This window comes from Emydura macquarii, unplaced genomic scaffold, assembly GCF_026122565.2.
Source record: "Emydura macquarii macquarii isolate MOO-44397 ecotype Brisbane River unplaced genomic scaffold, CSIRO-AGI_Emac_v2 contig_2422, whole genome shotgun sequence".
Taxonomy (NCBI): domain Eukaryota; kingdom Metazoa; phylum Chordata; order Testudines; family Chelidae; genus Emydura; species Emydura macquarii.
Window position 1 is genome coordinate 36,899,792 of NW_027132559.1, and position 18,448 is coordinate 36,918,239.

The 18,448-nt window shown below is 40.1% G+C and overlaps 2 long non-coding RNA genes across 2 annotated transcripts in view; one reads left to right on the forward strand and one right to left on the reverse strand.

Moving 5' to 3' along the window:
• LOC137162154 (uncharacterized) overlaps window positions 1-18,448 on the forward strand; it is a 26,054-nt gene continuing 7,606 nt past the window's right edge. The window contains exons 1-2 of the long non-coding RNA XR_010922309.1: window positions 1-185; window positions 6,265-6,475. This is a non-coding gene — a long non-coding RNA (uncharacterized lncRNA). The remainder of the gene's footprint in view (window positions 186-6,264; window positions 6,476-18,448) is intronic.
• The window catches only part of LOC137162155 (uncharacterized), a 16,546-nt gene continuing 13,803 nt past the window's right edge, over window positions 15,706-18,448 (reverse strand). Inside the window, exon 3 of the long non-coding RNA XR_010922310.1 lies at window positions 15,706-15,768. This is a non-coding gene — a long non-coding RNA (uncharacterized lncRNA). The remainder of the gene's footprint in view (window positions 15,769-18,448) is intronic.

Sequence of the window (18,448 nt, forward strand, 5' to 3'; positions counted from 1 at the left end):
ATACTTAATTGAGTGGTTGGTTAATTGGTTAGCTGACTAGCTAACTCAGTGATTTCAGCAGAGAAGGAGGAAGAGTCTGCATGGCTTCCAACTGAAGATTTCTACAAGCAAGTGGAGAGAAGATGTTGCTTTTGACTCAGCAGACTGTATAACTTTGGTGATCAAAGACTAAAACTGGGACTCAGGTGAGCTCAACCTAAGCTTTGGGAACTCTTGAGTTTCTTTCGCTGTGTTTCTGTGGGGACTGACTTGTTGAGATTTAATTTGTTTTCTTTATTTATGTTATGTAAAACTGTGAAGATAGTGTATATGGCTTATAAAGTAGCCATGTTATGTTGTAAAAATTAAGTTGTTCTAAAATCTTATGAAAAAGAAACATAATAAATAAAGTTGGTACTTAAGAATTAAGTTATTTTTTTCTTTTTTTTTTCTTTTTGGGACTTGAATGTGGAGAGGTTGACTCTCCTTGTGGAAAATCCTGAGAGACTGAAGTCTGGCTCTCCAGGTGCTTTTTCTAGGAGTCGGGTTTTTAGACACTGGAGAAAGGTAGCGAAGTAAGCTTTAGCCCACCTAAAAGTTACACTATGTAGCTGCAAAGTATTATTATTGGAGCTGAGTGATTCAGATAATTCATGGATTTTTAAGGCCAGAAGTGACCAGTATGATCATATAATACAGACCATAGAACCTTACCCAAAATTTCTATATCAAAGCCATAACTTCTATTTGAGATGCAGCATATGTTTTAGACATCCATTCTTGATTTAAAGACTTACAGTGATGGTGAATCCACCAGGATCCTAGGTACATTGTTCCAATAGTTAAAAATTTAAACTATTTTAACTTCCTGTTAAAAATTTGCATCATATTTTTAATCTGAATTTGTCTAGCTTCAGCTTTTAACCACTGGATCTTGTTATGCCATTCCCTGCTAGATTAAAGAGCCATCTCCTATCAGAAATCTCTTCCCTAGATACTTGTGGACTGTGATATAGTCATTTATCAACCTTCTTTTGGATAAACTAAATAGACAGAGCTTCTTAATTCTCTCATTATAAGGTATGTTGTCCAAAGCTCAGCTCATTCTTGTAGCAGTTTTCTGAACCCTTTCTAATGTTTCAACATCCATTTTGAAGTTTTGACACCAAAGTTGGACACAGTATTTCACTAATGGTTTCATTAATCCTGTATTAAAAGGTAAAACCACCTCTCTACCCTACTTCTCCTGCCTAGGCATTCAGTGATTGTGTTTGCCCTCTTGGCTACAGCATCACACTGGGAAGTCCAGTTGTTTATGGAAAACTGGGTTTTCAAAAACACAATTTTTTTTCCATGAAAAGTGTTTGCTTTCCATGGAAAAATTTGAGATTTTTTGCAAAATCCGAAAACTCTTTGTGTCCTCCCCCCCCCCCCCAAACAAAAAGTCAAATTTTTCAGTAGAAAAGAACCATTTTCTGACCAGCTGTAATACTTATGTGCATAGCTTGGAAATTAACTTATTAGGCCTGATCCTGCAACAAGCTGAGAGCCTTCAATTTCCATTTTTTTTTCCCCAATGCAAATTGAGGGCATTCAGCACCTTCTGGGTGATATTCAAGATCATGCTCCCTGAACATTCATAGCAGAACTATCCAATTACATACACGTTAGAAAAGTGAGTACAAAGCATGTGTTCCTGGACAAAACAGACACGTTAAAATATGAGCAAATATTCATGGAAGATGTTTTTCAATATGCAGCTATCTCTGATTATTATGTCCTCATTACAGTCTGATGCTGTGGAGCTAACTGTATAAGAGGCAAGGTCCAAGAATTCACTTAATCTGTCACAGTGCATCTCCCAAAGAGGGTGCTGGCAGTGGGCCACATCAAGCATTCTTATACTATAAAAAATATTTTATTTGTTTCCTCTGCTTGAGAACCTTTGAGAGGAGAGATTATATGAAGGAAAAATGATAAAAAATACTCAGGGCCAGGGGAGTTACAGAAGGCTAACACTATTCATGTTCAATCTGTTACAAGGACAGGAACTAAACCCCTGATCTGTATGCAATATATCTAGGAAATCCTCTCGGTTAGCTTTCATCAATGCTCAGACCTCTCAAATTCAGATTTTTATAAAAAGAGAATAAAGAAAAGGATTATTGTGAGAAAAACCAAAATCCACTGACATGCAAAGAAAAGAGCACATGAGAATGAGCTGGAGGGAGAACACTAAAAATGTCTCTTATTCTATAGAGGAGACTTAATCATTATGAAATAATACAATAATTAGCATTTAAGCCACTAATAGTCTATAATAACTGAATTTTTACATTGCAAAAAAATAAGATTTGATTGCTCTCTCTTTCTCTCCTGTATAAGAGAAAATACTCCTATTTTCCTATCAGGTTATCATCTTAAGAGGCTAAAAATGGCCTCAACTTTATAAGCCTCTTTCATCCAGAAAGATGCCAAATTGATTTACAAACAGTCACATCCTGTGGCCATTACTGAAATGTAGACACCTCTGGACTGGAAGCCAGCAGCTGTTTAACAGTGCACAGCAACAGGGCCCAAGCATAAAAGTTTGTTCTGGAACTGAAAAAATTAACATGGGCCCCCTCCCGTAATGTGGGTTGCAGCCTAGGCTGGGCCTCCCAGGGCCCTGGTAAAGTGTACCCTTCCCTCTCCCCTCCCCATGTGGTGGCCCTGCACAGCAATGCTAACCAATACTTTTAAGGCTGGGAATTAGGAATACTTTATCCAAATGAGGAGGAATTTTAGGTAGGCATAATGCAGCTACCCCCGACCAGGTAATTAATCCCTGGAACAATGTACCAAGTGTCACAGTGGATTTTCCATCATTGACATTTTAAAATCAAAATGGGATGTTTTTCTTAAAGATCTGCCCTAGTGATTATTTTGGGGAAATTCTATGGCCAGTGTTATGCAGGAGGTCAGACTAGATGATCACAATGGTCCCTTCTGGCCTTGGAATCCAGAATTTGGGTAGGACACAGGCAAGTTTAACATACTTGTTGATCCCTTGAGATTTTTAATGACTACAAGCAGTCAGGACCTTAGGCCTTACAATGAGTTTGTAAACCAGCAGTGGAACTGCAGCAGTGCAAGCCCCTAGTGTAGTAGATAGTGGCGCAGTACAATTTGTTCCAATAGAAATTGTGTATATCATACTGCATTGGCATATGTTGTGCCTACACTAGGGATTTACACAAGTCCAGCTTCACTGGTGGCTAAACATCCAGGCCCTGATCCTCCACTACATCTGAGCACAGCACTAACATAGCTGAATATGGTGACTGAAGGCAGATGGCGATGGCTCTCCTGATTCTGGGTCAACCAGCCCTTGCAACAGTGGAATATCAGACTTGGCTGAGCTATGCCCTGCCATGCCCCTCCACTATCCCATCTAAACCCAACAGCTCCCCTCGTGCTCCTTATACTGGGGTTCAGAGCGCAGCTCATGTAGAAGGCAACAGAACCATCTCTGTCAGCTTTACACCAGGTGGAAATTCTCCACTGGCCTTATCTGGCTCCTTTAAAGTCACTTACACCAGTGGTTCTCAACCAGGAGTACACGTACCCCTGGGAGTACACAGACATTTTCCAGAGGGTACATCAACTCATCTAGATATTTGCCTAGTTTTACAACAGGCTACATAAAAAGAAATAACAAAGTCAGTACAAACTAAAATTTCATACAGACAATGACTTGTTTATACTACTCCGTATACTATACACTGAAATGTAAGTACAGTATTTATATTCCAATTGATTTATTTTATAATTATTTGGTAAAAATGAAAAAGTTAGCAATTTTTCAGTAATAGTGTGCTGATACACTTGTATTTTTATGTCTGCTTTTGTAAGCAAGTAGTTGTTAAGTGAGGTAAAACTTGGGGGGTACACAAGACAAATCAGACTCTTGAAAGGGGTACAGTAGTCTGGAAAGGTTGACAGCCACTGACTTACACAGTGCAAAGTCATCTTAGCAGCCCAGAGAATCCAGCCTTCAGTGTTGACAAGGGCTATGTCTTATTCAAAGCATGAGACAATTAATTATTGCAGTCTGCCTATAGCATAATAATGTAGTGTCACTGGCTTATTCTGAATCTCATTCTGTGCGGTTCTGTCATGTAGGCACAGGAGTCTATGTCATAGAGTTTAAGGTTATCAGGGACCACTAGATCACCTTGTTTGACCTTCTGTATATCACAGGCTACCCACACCACTTAGCACCCACACACCAAACCCAACATCCAAAACCAGACCAAAGCATCCCAGCCACAGGAGACAAGACTGTTATGTGCCATATACCGAGACTAGAAGGGATCGAGGTGCACCATTAATGAGTACAATAGAAATGCCAATAAATAAATTCAATCTAATTTAGATCAAATTGCTACAAGATTGAAAAGGTCCAAATCAACCCTTGTGTCAGGGCTGGTCGACACTTGGAACTTACATTGGGCATATCTACGTTGCTCAGGGGTGTGAAAAATCCATGCCTCTGAGTGATGTAGATAAGCCGACCTAACCCCTGATGTAGACAGTGCTAGGTTGACAAAATAATTCTTCCATCGACCTAGCTACTGCCTCTTGGGAAGGTGCTACTCTCTCCCCCCGTCAATGTAGGTAGTGTTTATACTGAAGTGCCACAGCGGCGCAGCTACAAATGTGCTTCTGTAACTTTTCAAGTGTAGACAAGCCCTTACTCTGCTCAAGTCAATTTGGCCCATCATCTTTCCCTGTTATGATCAAGTTTGATACACACAGAAAGGAGCTGTCTTTTCTCAGCCACTAATTTAAAAGACTGAAGCATAATGCAGAAATCAGAACATTACTTTTATATTAGTCCAAATAAAATAAACTTATTTCTCAATAATATACTAAAAAAATGTTTTTCAAAGTGTCAAAAAATACCTAGATTCCACATGAGGGAATGATTATTTTTTTACTAGCTTTCTTTTCATTCAAGCTAAAAGATAAGGATGGCTTAAGGACAGGCCTGGGAGCCATGAACTCCTCCACTCCAATCCTGTTAGTTGAGGTTTGTCCTGCTTTGAGCAGGGGGTTGGACTAGATGACCTCCTGAGGTCCCTTCCAACCCTAATCTTCTATGATTCTGTGTGTCTGATCCTTACTCCCTCTGTAGCTTTAGGGGTGTGACAATTTCTCTGTCTTAGCTTCCCCATTTGTAAAATAGGGATAGCAACACCTATTGTGCCTACTTGACAGAGTGTTAAAAGGATGAATTAGTTAGCACTTATATTTTGCTTTACATATTAAGTATTATGATTGTTGTAGTACCCAGCATTAGAGTATGTGTTACTGTTAGCTAGTTTTGTACTATTTCATTCTTTGAAATACCCTTTTAGGAGTAGTAGTAGTTCTTCCCTTCTGTAGCTTTTGTTGTTGAAAACATTTTAAGTAAGAAACAAAATATTTATGAGTAAGGTTAGAGACCAATATCCCTTTTACCAGGTTTAGTTTATACTTAAAAAATCTGTCTTTTTGCAACTACAAAATGAATTGTGTGTACAGTTGCGAGTGCTTGTATCTCCTCTGACTGTTTGATTTGCACCTGGAAACCAATTGGCACAGGTACAAGTGCTCAGATTTGTATGCGCAATTGAACTGTGAGTGCAAACAGAGCAAGCAAAACTTGCCAACTGCAATTTCATAATTTTGAAAATGTGTTCCTTAGAATCTGAAGTACTTTCTACACTAGGGCCAACATTCTGATGTTCGTGAGACTTGTGCTCCTAAATCACGCAGGCATGTTTGAAAATTCCTTCTCAGAAGCCTAACTGTAGGCTCCCCTTTTTTTAAATTTTGGCCTAAACAGCTGTAAGATAAAGCTATATCTGAGGCCTAAATTATTTGACAGTGTCCTTGTTTACTAAATTATATTAGAGGGATTTAGTGACTGAGCATTACTGAAGGGATATTCAATCTGTCATACTCAGCCCAGGTGTAACCAAAAGCTGTTACAATCTGATAGCTTTTAGTGACCTATGTAAAGTGAATGTAATGGTCTCATTGGATAAGGCCCCAATCCAGCAGAGAACTTAAGCAAGTACTTAAATTTTAAGCACATAAGTAGCCCCATTGATTTCAGTGGGACAATTCATGTGCTTTCCTGGATTGATGGCTAAATGTCCACCATATAATAATAATACCTTACATTATACAGTATTACACCTTTCAGCCAAGCATTACAGAATACTTTACAATGATGGGTGTTATCACTATTTACAGATGGAGAAACTGAGGCACAGAAGCTCAGTGACTTACCCAAGGTCATAAAGTGAGACAGTGGCAGACAGGAAGTGGAGTCCAGGAGTTCCAGCTCTAATCACTACAACTAGAATTGACTAGTCGCCTTTTTGGATATTTCAGCAGAGAGGACAAGGACTGCATAGGCATGAGTCTGGACTACCTTCATACACCCTGGGGGTGGTCCCTTCAGGTCAGCATTATATTTCCTTGTCGGGGCAGTGTCACAGAAGCGGAACTGTCACTGCTCGTAGTGTAGCTATTCTGTGGATAAATAGAGTCAAGTCTCTAGGGCTGTTAATCTGGCATCTTTCATGAAAACTAAATTCCCACAAAATTATATGAAGGAAAAAGCCACCAAACGTAGTTTAGCAAAATGACAAGTTGTACTGAACTGTAACAAACTAATAAAAGTGTGTAAATGGCTCTATTTTCAGAGCTGTTGAAAAGGTGTTGTCAGAATACTGCACGAAACATAACTAATTTATTCTTGTAGTGTCTGCAGACAGACAAATGCATTTTAAAGAGGAACTCCATTTAACCTACAACATTTATAGCCAAAGATCACAAGTGTTATCTATTTGGAAAACAAAGGTAATAGACCACTGACTCCCTTTCCAGTAACAATAGTGTAGGAAAAATATTTCTGTGGCATCAAAATAACAAAGCTGTGTGACAATTGCATTTTTCCTATCAGTTTAATCCCTAATAGGACTCTACAATCACTATTACACTAAGTCTCAACTTGCTATATCAGTGAAATTAGAACAGACAAGCACTACTTTAAGGCACTTGGTACAATTTACCTTGACTTAATAGGGTCTTTCTGTAGGAGAATGGATAGGACTATAAACAGTACTACAGATATTTTCACATCTTCATTTGGTAAGATGTCTCAGATGCTTTTCATAATATTGATCATAGAAAGTTTTAACTTGCCTGGAACATCTGGTGAGTGTGCTCTGTTATCCTGGTTCTCATCCCATTTATATGCTGGCAGATTTTCTTTTTTAAATGTTCCTCTGACTATGATCCAATTCATTACAGGGTTTCTCAAGGTTGTGTTATAGTTTCTTGCTCCTTAATATTTATATACTCCTTTAGTGTTCACATTTATTTGTAGGTGTCAAGATGTGTATAATCTCTGTTATGCTCACAATATCCAGGTTAATATTGCTTTATTTGTTGGTCACACAATAGGCAGTCTACATACAAGCCTCTTGCCTATATGAAGTGCAAATCAGCTTTAAAAGTTTCTAACAAAATTGCTACAATTTGACAAAATTATTTATTTTCATATTGCCATATTTAAAGATGTTATTTCTGTATGCTGTGCTTTCCCAGCCCCTTTGGTGTATTGGAGTGGCTGATGAAAGGGAGGCATTTCCAGAGTCCTCTTGGAGATTCCCTGTCACACACTGTTGCTAGATGTGGGTTAGAACAGCCTTGCAAGCTACCGTCAAGGGTCTTGCAGTGAGCACATTCTGGCTAGACCCAAGAATCTATCCTTTTGCATTGGACCTTACTCTATAACTGGTCCCATTGATTTATCGGGGAGGCACTACTCAACAGAAGTAAAAGTAGCAGAATCTGGCTGTGGAGTCCTCTGTTTCTAGCAAACTGACGCCAAAGTAATGAACATATTTATATTAAGTTAATAATATAATTTTTCACACAGGAACATTAAAACCAAACATTAAAAATCTGTATATTATCTCTGATGAACTTGTACTAGGGTGTCTTGCTCAGGAAAGCGCCGCTTAAATATATAGGGCCGGATTCTTCACTGCCTTGCGGTTTTGTATAAGTGTCACTACTGGTGCGTGTGAGTAGACAATTCTCATTTGGCAGACCTTTTTACACCCAATTTGCACAGGTGTAATTGACTACAGAAGTCACATGGCAGTAGAGAATCAGATCCAGAGATTCTTCACAATGCCTGAGTAATTAGATATTTATCTTCCATTAACGATGACTGAACTAGTTTATCTAATAGGCAGAACAGCACATTACAGTTTTAACTCTTAAAATGAAACCTATTTGATTGATCTATTATCAAGAGATAAGGTAAAAGCACCAGTTAACAATAGGAACATTGCAGGATTGGACTTGGTATGTTGCCCAAGGTAAGCAAAGGCAATAAATCAAAATAACACAGCAGCCAAATCTTTAAAGGGAGAATGTCTCCAGTTCAAAGAGAGTTGTCCTTGCCTTCCCTCATCTGGATGTACAACTAAGAAGCTGTTGTGAATATTAAAAACTATTACTACTACATTTTCACAGAGTCCAAGACACAGGAAAGATGATAAAGGACACTGCATTCCAGCAACCTTGATTATTGCATCAAATAAATAAATATTTAGGACACACAAAGGGACACTGTCAACTTGTAACCTATTCAGTATAGTGGTAGCCATGTCGGTCCCAGGATATTAGAGAGACAAGGGAGTGAGGTAATACCTTTCACTGGAACAACTTCTGTTGGTGAGAAAGACAAGCTTTCGAGCTTACACAGAGCTCTTCTTCAGGTCTGGGTATCACAGTCTAAACAATCTGCTCCATCTAGCATTTAGCTGTGACGCTCGGAGCACCTTTCCCAGACTTGAAGAAGAGCTCTGTGTAAGCTTGAAAGCTTGTCTCTCTCTCCAATAGAAGTTGGTCCAATAAAAGATACTGCCTCACCCACCTTGTCTCTCGAACTTGTAATCTAGTCACTTAACTATGAAAAGTTAATAATAGTAGTTAAGATAGTTTGTTACTGTACCTGCAACTTAAGTCCCCCGGTCTTTTCTGTGGTTTTACAATCTCCTTTTACAATATTTTTAAAAGGTCTCTATTTCCCCTTTCCTATGTAAAAGATCCACACAAACAACAAGGGAAAACTGGCAGTATTTGTGGTGTTAGCAAATTAGTCTGGCTGGAGAAGCCCCTTTGTCTCCACAGAACAACATTAACACCAGTGGGGCTCCGCATGGGAGGTGCGCAGGATTGGGGCTAACTAATGATGCAAAGAGCTGCGTAATGCACACGGTCAACTAAAAAGAGAGAAAAATACTTTTTTCTCCATAATAATCTCAGGAGTTAGTTATAATGGTAGTAGGTACAATATTTTTGGACATGGCTTTATGTTGACAGCGTCCTTTGAAATTTAGCATTCAATAGAAGAAAATCCCTTTTATTTGTTAGCATGAATTCAAGCTGGTTATTTTGATGAACTGTCAGTGTTAGCCCTTTTTTTCACAGCTAAATCAGTCCCAATACAGTAAGTGCACAACTTTCCTTCCAGCTAGATTCTTGGTTCTCACAGGAAGCTTTAAAACTGGGGATTATACATACTGTGGGTGTGGCAGGGAAGGGGCGTGTCCAGATCACACTACATTTAGCAATCTCCAGATGCTGCAATAGCCCCTTTTGGAGCCACTGTAGACAGCCTTGAAAGTCCTATGATTATTAGCTATCCTCTGCAGCATTAATATAAACATCTACAGTATATATTCTAGTACTTTGCTTATTGTCCTCATTAGCTCTCTCCTTCCCTTTCAGAACAGTAGTTGTATTGATTTAATAGCCAGAAAATGTGTTAGCCAGTGAAAGACATATTGTTTGGCTTGTGAAAACTAGATCTCTCTCTCCTACAAGCAGTTGTAAACATTTGTTTATAAATGGCATGCACTACACCTGCATTCCAGATTGAGCAGGTCAGCAGAAATTGCTCACTCTAGTCTGATTTGAAAGGGCAGTCACTTTTGTTTCTATTAATCAACCTCAAACTCTGCTCCTTTTCCACCCAATTTATGGCCAGAGCCAAGGGAGTTGAGGATCAGGATCATTAAGCAGTGCTGAATGGACAATGCCTGAAGTGAGGCAGCAAGAGTCAATTGTAGGCAGAATACAGCAGGATTATATCCCCTAGAGGGAAGAAAAATGACTCCTAAACGAGATCATCCTAGTAGCCCTTCTCTGCACCTGTTCCAGTTTGAATTCATCTTTCTTAAACATGGAAGACAAGAACTACACACAGTATTCCAGATGAGGTCTGACCAACGCCTTGTATAATGGTACTAACACCTCCCTATCTCTACTGGGAATACCTTGTCTGATGCATCCTAGGACCGCATTAGCTTTTTTCACGGCCACATCACACTGGCAGCTCATAGTCATCCTGTGATCAACCAATACGCCCAGGTCCTTCTCTTGCTCTGTCACTTCCAACTGATGTGTCCCCAGTTTATAGCAAAAGTTCTTGTTATTAGTCCCTAAATGCATGACCTTGCATTTTCCACTATTAAATTTCATCTTATTAATATTACTCCAGTTTACAAGGTCATCCAGATCTTGTATGATATCCCTGTCTTTCTCTGTATTAGCAATACCTCCGAACTTTGTGTCATCTGCAAACTTTATTAGCACATTCCCTCTTTTTGTGCAAAGGTCAATAATAAAGTTAAATAAGATTGGTCCCGAGACCGATCCCTGAGGATCTCCATTTGTAACCTCCCTCTAGGCTGGCAGTTCTTCGTTCAGTATGACCTGTTGTAGTCTCCCCTTTAACCAGTTCCTTATCCACCTTCCAATTTTCATATTAATCCCCATCTTTTCCAATTTAACTAATAATTCCCCATGTGGAACCGTATCAAATGCCTTACTGAAATGTAGGTAAATAGGATCCACTGCATTCCCTTTGTCTAAAAAATCTGTTATCTTCTCAAAAAAGATCAAGTTGATCTGGCACGATCTACCCTTTGTAAAACCATGTTGTATTTTGTCCCAATTACCGTTAAGCTTGATGTCCTTAACTATTTTCTCTTTCAAAATTTTTTCCAACACTTTCCTTACTTACTGAGGACAAACTAACAGGCCTGTAATTATCCGGATCACTCTTTTTCCCTTTCTTAAAAATAGGAACTATGTTAGCAATTCTCCAGTCATATAGTGCAACCCCTGAGTTTACAGATTCATTAAAAATCCTTGCTAATAGGCTTGCAATTTCACGTGCAAGTTCCTTTAATATCCTTGGATGGAGATTATCCAGGCCCCATGATTTAGTCCAGTTAAGCAGTTCGAGTTTGGCTTCTACCTCGGATGTGGTAATTTCTACATTCATATCCTCAATTCCATTAGCCCCCCTGCCACTATCCCTAAACTCTCCATTAGCCTCATTAAAAACTGAGACAAAGTATTTGTTTAGATATTAGGCCATGCCTAGATTATCCTTAACCTCCATCCCATCCTCCATACTTAGTGGTCCCACTTCTTCTTTCTTTGTTTTCTTCCTCTTTATATGGGTATAGAACTGTTTACTATTGGTTTTAATTCCTTTTGCAAGGTCCAACTCTATTTGGCTTTTGGCATTTCTCGCTTTAACTCTACATATTCTGACCTCCAAGAGGTAGCTTTCCTTGCTGATCCCTCCCATTTTCCACTCCTTGTAGCTTTCTGCTTTCTCTTAATCACCTATCTGAGATGCTTGCTCATCCAACTTGGTCTACAACTCTTGCCTATGAATTTTTTCCCCTTCCTTGGAATGCAGGTTTCAGATAGTTCCTGCAACTTTGACTTTAAGTAATTCCAAGCCTCCTCTGCTGTTAGATCCATGAATTCTTCAGTCCAGTCCACTTCCCTAACTAATTCCCTTAATTTTTTAAAGTTAGCTCTTTTGAAGTCAAAGACCCTAGTCACAGATCTATTTTTGTTTATCCTTTCATTTAGTTTGAACTGAATTAGCTCAAAGTCACTTGAACCAAGGTTGTCCCTAACAACCAGTTCTTCTACGAGGTCCTCACTGCTCACCAATACCAAATCTAAAATGGCATCCCCTCTTATGGGTTCAGCAACTATTTGATGAAGTAATCTGTCAGCTAACACATCCAGGAAAATCTCAGTCCTATTATTATTACTAGCACTAATCTTCCAGTCTATATCTGGGAAATTAAAATCTCCCATAATCACACAGTTGCCAGTAGTATTTACTTCATTACGGAGGTCTCTATCCATATCCAAATTGGATTCCAGTGGTCTGTTGCACACCCCAAGCACTATGCCACGGGAAGTTCTAGTAGTTTTCTTCCCCAATGTGATTTTTGCCCTCATAGACTCTGTCTTATCCATTGCATCACTTCTAATTTCTTTACAGTCTACTTCATCACTGATATACAATGCTACTCCACCACCTTTGTCTTTATTTCTGTCTTTCATAAACAGCACATACCCATCAGTATTTGTACTTCAGTCATGACTACTATTCCACCATGTTTCTATTATCCCTATAATACCTGGTTTCACTTACAGTAGCTCTAGTTCCTACATTTTGTTACCCAGGCTACTCGCATTAGTGTACAAACATCTTTTTTTTTTTTTGCCGTTTGGCTTTGCTCACATTCCTTACACGATTCGTCTAGCTCCAGTATCACCTACTAGACTGGTATCTGAACCACGTTTCTCTTAATGTCCATTCTCATACCCACTGCTTTATCCTTTCCTATTTCATTTTCCTCCCTCTCAATGTTAAAATCAGGTGTAGAGATTACCCGGGCATCTCCCAACCATCTCCCCCAACAGGCCTAGTTAAAGGGCTGATGCATGAAGGATCTAGCCCCATGTTGCTAAGAAACTTTTTTTTTTTTAAATATAGAAGTACACAACTTACTGTATCCTTTCTAGACTAAAATAGTGTTAGGAATTAGTAAATCACCATCCTAAATGAAAGAGATTTAACATGCTTAAAATGCAAAGAGAAAACATTGAGCCAAATTCTGCCCTCTATTAAACCTTTGCAGTCACATTTACTTCAAAGGCCTTTTGCCTTGATAAGGATTTGTAGTTTGTGGCCCTAAAGGACAAATCTTATTCCTAAAGAAGTAGCAGGAATTTTGCAATTGACTTAAAAGGAGAAATGATTTGGCACAGTGTTTGGCACCAAAATGCCAGTTTAGCTTCCTTTTATGGTTTAGTTCTGCTCTTGTGTGACTTTCTCAATCTCAGTTTCTCTCATTAAGGAGCTTTCTTGTTCTCAGATTCTCTTATTAAAGATACAAAGTTTAAAAGGTGGCAAGTAGCTGTGAAAGATTTTTCATGTTACTGTTAATTTAAACACAACCGCTCCAAGTGTTGCTCCCAGTTACATCCATGCAAAGATCTGTTAAGATATTTGTAACTTTGCTGCTAATTGTAAGCACAGCCAGCAGCAAATTAATTTAATTTATGTGCAGTTCTTGGAGTATATCTAGAGAATTATGTCCAAAAAAGCAGGCTCAACTAACTGCTCTTTGTTTGCTCTCGCTGTGTGTTTGCTGATCATTAATAGAAATAAACTTTAGTTTTGTACTATTGAGTCAAGCTGCCCCAGTACCTGAGAAATCAACAAAAACAAAAGAAGTTAACTTTCCAAAATTCCTCCACCTAGTACTATAAAACAATGTAAGAGACAATACTGAGTGAAACTGTAAATGTTTAAGTGGTTACAACAATAATTTTGGTTCTGTATAGGATAAAGTATATCTTGATTTACTAAAAATATACTGAATTTTTCATTTACGAAAGCTGTTGTCATCCGTTAGTGAAGGCAACTGAAGCAAGCTGCACTGTCATCCCATTTTCAAATACTGTAATCTTAGCTCAAGTTCTTTATTCCTCTTTTTCACTGAATCTTAGGGGTATGAACAGGCAGTGCTAAGGCACTTCCACTTGAAGATCATATGTCACTAGAACCTACATCAGTTCCTAAAGGGAGTCTGCGGTAGTAGGTTGTCAAGAGGATGCAGCAGATTTACATCCACATCTTGGAAAAATAACTCCCAAGTCAGCTAAGAAAATCTGTACTATTACTAATTTGCTGCTAGCACCCAAAAAGTGTGAGGACCTCTGAGAATACTCATTTACAGTCTTCTCAAAAAAGTAGCACAATGATGAAGACAAATTCTTCATAACACACAAAAGCTTGCAAATCCCTTTTCCCAAAAATATTAATCATCAACAAAACTGTAAGAGATATAAACCAGTAACTGTAGTGGTAGCTTCCAGTCCAGCCATACAGAACAAAAAGCAAAATGGGATTTGCCAGAGAATCACCTGGAAATATATTCTATAGGCTCTTGATTTTACAATCACTCTTGATTCAAAAGTATGAAAATGGTCATTTATTTTTCTCTATATTATTCTCCATGTAGTTTATACAGAAGTTAATTTCAAATGTAAATGAAATGAGAGAGGAGAAACAACATTTAGATCAGAAGACACTATTAGAGTTGAACTGTTTAAGCTTCCTTGATGAGCAAAATATAAAATCTCTGCTGTTTTGAAATACGGTTACTCTCTGCTCCACTACCTCAAAAATAATCAAATTATTCAGATTATAAATTAAAGTAATTCTTCACTTATTTGTTTGGTTTCAAGTCCACATTGTTCTGCTTCTTACAACCAGAACATTGTAGCTTTGCATTCTTCACAGAGAGACCTGTTTATGCTTGCTGTTAATGTATAGCTGCATGTTGTTTGTGAGGCTAATAAAAACAGCCATGCTGGGTCAGACCAATGGTCCATCTATCTCAGCATCCTGGCTTCTGACAGTGGCCAATGTGAGGTGACATTAGAGGGAATTAATAGAACAGGTAATCAAAGTGATCCATCCTATAGGCCATTCCCAACTTCTAGCAAACAGTAATCCCTGCCTATCCTGGCTAATAGGACCATCAATGGCTATCTTCCATGAATGTATCTAGTTATTTTTTGAATCCCGTTATAGTCTTGGTCTTCACAACATCCTCTGGCAAGGAGTTCAACAGGTTGACTGTGCATCATGTGAAGAAATACTTCCTTTTGTTCGTTTTAAACCTGCTGCCTATTAATTTTATTTGGCAACCCCTAGGTCTTGTGTTATGAGGAAGAGTAAATAACACTTCCTTATTTACTTTCTCTACACCAGTCATGATTTTATAAACCTCCCTTATCTCTCCCTTAGTCGTCTCTTTTCCAAGCGGAAAAGTCCCAGTCTTATTAATCTTTCCTCATATGGAAGATTTTCCATACCCCTTGTTAGACCGAGATTTATATGTTTTTGAATATACATTAGCATAGGGAAGAGTTTATGTATGTTTGTAAATAGGATTGTGGATTCCATTTTGGGAAAAAACATGAATTCCACCTCGAGGCTGGCAATATGCCAAGGGTTGACAAAATGCCAGAGACTGAGGTCTGCCCAGCAACTGCAAGGCAGAACAAACCTGAGGTAAATTGTTGTGTGCAGCAGGTAGATTCTGAGCAGGAAGATTCCAGCCCTATGATTGGCTTAGCCCAGGCTCAGAGAAGCCATTTAAGGTGACAAGCCCAATGGCTTGGGGCTGTCTGTTATAGTGGCAGCGGCTGTCCGTTTATTTGCATGGGTGTTGGAGATGAGGACGAAAAGGAGAAGGAGGACACTTAACTTGATCGAAACTGTATTCCAGTCACTGGGTCCAGGAGGTCCAAGATCTGGATCGTGTCCAACATCCCCTGGAGGCGAAGAAGACAAACAGTACTTTACTGTTTAAACCTGGGAACCAAGGGTTAAGTTCAGAGGTAGTGAGCCTGGAGTTTAACTCCCATATTTCTCAACACCAGTGTATATTCATTAGAATTTCTTGGGATACATTTTATAACAATTTTGTCCAGTCTCTTTTTATCCCATTTGCTGTTATCATCCCCGAAAATAAACTTGTTGTTTGTTTACAGTTCGCAAGTGTCTGCGTTTAGTCACTCCAGTGATAGATACGGACTGTCAAGGCGAACCAATTAAGAAATTCAATTTGGCAGAACAAAATTGGTGACCACAAAGGGACACTGAAGTGATTTGACTAACCCCATGGTGGGTTGAGTTTTGGAAGAATTGTTTGTGTTGCACTGGAAAATTGAGAGCAGCCAGCAGCTTTGGAGGTGGGTCTCCTCAGGGTAAGGTGGAGCCTTTGACTCAATAGTCGGAATGAAGGCAGGCCTACGGGGACAAGGGATCCCCCGATATAGATTTCCCAAAGGTTGGGTACTGGGCTGTGTAACGGCCAAAGCTGGGGTGTGTGGCATAGTGGACACTATGAACACAGGAGGGGTGCAACAACCCAAGGGGAACCAAGTCCTCACTGCTGTGACCAGTTTGAACTCGGCCTGTGCCACTGTCAGGAGATCGAGTGGTCTCCAGCTCACACCAGCGTGATAGCTGGGTGTAGCAGGCTGTTGTGTCAGAGACACCAGACCCTCAACTGGAAAGCAAGCAAGCAGGCAGCTTGCAGAGTGAAGCAGGCACCAGAGCCGCTGCTTGGGAAGCCTAGCTTCAGGGTAGCTGCTGGTGAAGCACCAAGCAGCACGCAGGGGCAGGATAGCTCCAAGTAAAAGAGCAATATGCTTGTGGCATACGCTAGCCAGCAAATTAGGTAGTGCCTGGGGACAGCGTGGTAAGACCCTGCTAAGAAGTCTGACCAGCGCCATGAGAGTAGTCCGGAAGTTTGGAGCATCTGGATAGATTCAGACAACAAATAAAGGAAGCCTCAACTCTTGCCTCCATGATTTGGGGAAGGGAAAGAATCCCTGGGAGGCAGGATTGTTTAAGGGGGCTACGGCATATAAAGATCTGTGTGACAGGTGGGAGGATTTTGTGGCAGGGAAGCTGTGACCTTCCAAAAAGGAAAGGAAGAGGGCATTGTGGTATGGCTTGAACATGGTTGCCCGAGAGCTAAGCACAAGCATTGAGGAGCTGATGAGCCAAATAGACCAGCTTCAGGGGGAAGTATCACAATGGGAGGCTCAGATTGCTGAGTTACAAAAGGAAAAAAAGGCCCAGGCAGCTGAGCAATTGAAAAGGGAAGAATGGCCTAGAGTGAAAGGACCTTACCCAAGGTACCCAACTAATCAAGTTGGAGATTCAGGTTTTGGATTTGACTCGGTCCCTTGCAGCAAGGGAGAAAGAGTTCAGGAAATTGACCCCACTGACCTGGAGGAGTCCAGGGCAGTGGTGAAATGCCTCTGGAAAGAAATTAAGGAGGGCCGCAGATTTGGAGCGGATCACTCCATCTGTGAGAAAAGGATAGCTGCCCTGTCCCTTGAACTAAAAGAAACAAAAGGTATGGTTAGGAGCCGACACAGGCTGTGATAGTCTATCATGAGCTCTAAGTCTAGCAGAGGCATAAGCTAGAGCTTATTAGAGAGCATTCTCCCGCCAAACTATAGTGACCCTGTACTGCCATCAGCCCACGGGAGGAGGCTGGTATGGGCAGGTTGAGACCCGATAGCCCTGGTGTAGTCCCCATGAACCCAGTGACTACCATGGTCATCCAACATGTAGGGGCAGAAAGGCCAGACGAGGTTCGCCAGGAGTTCTGGGTGCACACACCAGAACAGATGAGAGCTATGGACAAGACCATGGGCCCACTAAATAAGAATACGATAGTGGATTGGATTGCCCGAATGGGAGACATGACTGACATGAACGCTGATGATCTAATCGCACTAGCTAGGGAGTGTATGATCCCAGAGGATTTTGGGGCCTTGTCAAATGGGATCCAGATGGCCACCTTAAGAAATAATATCGAGCTGCTTAAGGGACTGTACACCTTCTACTGGCCAGGATCCAGCCTCGTAGGAAGGATTTATACCGAAAGGCAAACCCCGTTACGAGAGACCTGAATGCTACATCCTACAGAAAAAGGCTCTTTTCTGTATGGCAGGAGCAAATCAATTGGACACTCCAGAATTTAAGGAGGAATTGATCAAGGGACTCTTCCCGACCTTAAGGGTCACCCTGGGAGCCATAGATGCCCACCTGCAGACTCTGGAGGAGGTAGAAGAAAGGGTGAGTTCTGCCTATGAATTACATAGAGAAGCATTACCTAATACCAAGAGAGATATTTATGAACCTAAGAAAGAACCCTATAGACAGACTGCTGGATTTAAGGGAAAGCCAGCAAAGATTGCTGCTGTGAAAGCAGACAAAGAGACTGAAAGAAAAGGGAAAGAGACTTACCCTAAGAAACCCTTCTCTCCTCCAGCAAGGAGATTTCAAAAACATTCCAAAGAGGAACAAGAGCTTGATGACAGCAAAGAGCTGCATGGCATAGTATGGAGAAGGCTCTTGAAATATGAGGAGCCTGAACAGAGAGATGGTCTGCAGACCAGTGAACTAATGAGCAGATTAGCAGCTCATGAA